Source organism: Heterocephalus glaber, unplaced genomic scaffold (genome assembly GCF_053883595.1).
Source record: "Heterocephalus glaber isolate CG9 unplaced genomic scaffold, H.glaber_assembly_v1.0 deba00001481, whole genome shotgun sequence".
NCBI classification, from domain to species: Eukaryota; Metazoa; Chordata; class Mammalia; order Rodentia; family Bathyergidae; genus Heterocephalus; species Heterocephalus glaber.
Window position 1 is genome coordinate 25,562,850 of NW_028258317.1, and position 2,067 is coordinate 25,564,916.

Below are 2,067 nucleotides of genomic sequence, written 5' to 3' on the forward strand. Positions count from 1 at the left end.
TTGCCTTCAGGATGAATATCCCAGCCAGAACCCATATAGAGGACACCAGCTTCCCAAGTACCTCACAAGATGCAGATGCTATTTCTCTTTATGAAACATCCTTCAAACTGACCATTAATGGAAGCTATGTTTTGCACCTTACAAAGAAGAAATTACACTGCATCAGAAATTCTGCACTCTGGCTTAGGCAGTGAATTAGATGAGGGATATAGGCTGGGATGGTTTCCTACTGAGCCCAATACTCAATTTATTTTCATTTACATTAACTTCTCTACATCACTGACTGCACAGACATTAAACTGTTAAATGAAAGTAATTCCCAATTGCTTGACACAAATAGAAATATTTAATAATAATTAAAAAAAAGCTTATGGACAAATATGCAAAATTGTGAGAGCATGTAAATCAACTTTCCCATTACATGGAGCTTGATATTTACTCCTCCTCCCTCCCTTCCTTCCCTCTCTCTTCCTCTCTCCCAGTTTTCTTTGAAAAAACAAAACAAGTACATTTAAATGGGACAAAATAAAGTAGTGTAGTATAGGTAACACAATTAATGAGATGTATATATGAGAAAATTTTATCTGAAAGATTAAATGAAGGTAGAAAAGAAAAAAGACAAGAAAATCTTGCCTCCCTTTAGCTGTAGAAATGAAGTAGCTTGGCTGCTGATGGGAAGGCAGATTTTAATTTATACATTTCAACCACATCTACCTAAGGTCTTCCTGGTCTCATTGGTCTGCTAGGCATGGAGTCACCTTAAAAATACGAAAGATGGCTCTTTCTCATTAACACTATTCAAAGTCTTCTGGTTCCTTGGGATCACGTACAACAGGAGCAGAATCTTAAAGCCTCTATCAAAATGGATGGATCTTCCCTGTAATAGTTTTATTCCCACCCACTAACTTCACAGTGTATTGTAGTAAAAAGTTTTATTGTCAAGTGAGACTAGACTGGAAGCCTGGCCCTGTTCTTCATGAGCAGTATGACAGGGTAAAAGTTGCCTCTCTGGTCATTACATTCCTTATGTACAAAATGGGCAATAAATACCTCTCTGCCATGATCATTTCCAATATCCTGACAGTAAATACCAAAGTATATAATAATACATGTAGAAAAAAAGACTGGAAGGAAAAGCAATAGCATGTCAACAATAGCTGTTTATTTTCCTCTTTTTCTGTTCTATAATTATGATTTCCATTGTTTGTATGCTTTTTTAAGTTCACATAGATTAAAATTGTATCTATGGAAGTTTCTTTTCCTTTTTCTCTGCTCCACCCAATATTTCCTGTCTTTTTCCTCCTTTTTAAAACTGACATATATTAACTATAAATTAAGGAGTTTCATTGTGATACTTTTATATGTGCATATGTAATGCATTGGTCAAGTCTTCCCTTCTTTTTACATTTTCTCACCCTGCCTTATGGTCCACTTTCCAATTTCCTAAGAGTCTCTGTTCTACTTTCAAGCCTTTTTTTTTTTAGGTTTGGCATATGAGGCAAATGTGATATTTGTTTTTCTTTGTCTGGCTTATTTTGTTCAACAACATGCCCTCCAATTCTATTCATTTTCCTACAAATAAAAGGATTGCATTATTCTTTAGGAATGAATAATACTTCACTGTGTGTATATATATATATATAAATATAAATATATATATATAAAACACATTTTCTTTATCCATTCAGCTGTTGATGAATTGTGAATCGTGCTGTAATAAATATCCATATGCAGGTGTTTCTTTTATATGCTGACTTCACTTACTTTCGCTATATATCTGTGTATGGTGTAGCCAGATCATATGGTAGTTCCAGTTTTTGTCTTCTGAGGAATTTTTATACTGTTTTCCATAGTGGCTGTACTAATTTACATCCCTACCAACAGTGTATAAGACTTTCTTTCCTCCATATCCTTCCTGGTATTTGTTACTTTTTGTTTCTCACCTTTTCTAACTGGGGTGAGGTGAAATCTTTGTGTAGTTTTTTGATTTGCATTTCCTTGATGAATAAAGATGAATAAAGATGTGGAGCATTTTTTTGTATTTATTGGCCATTTGTACTTCTTTTG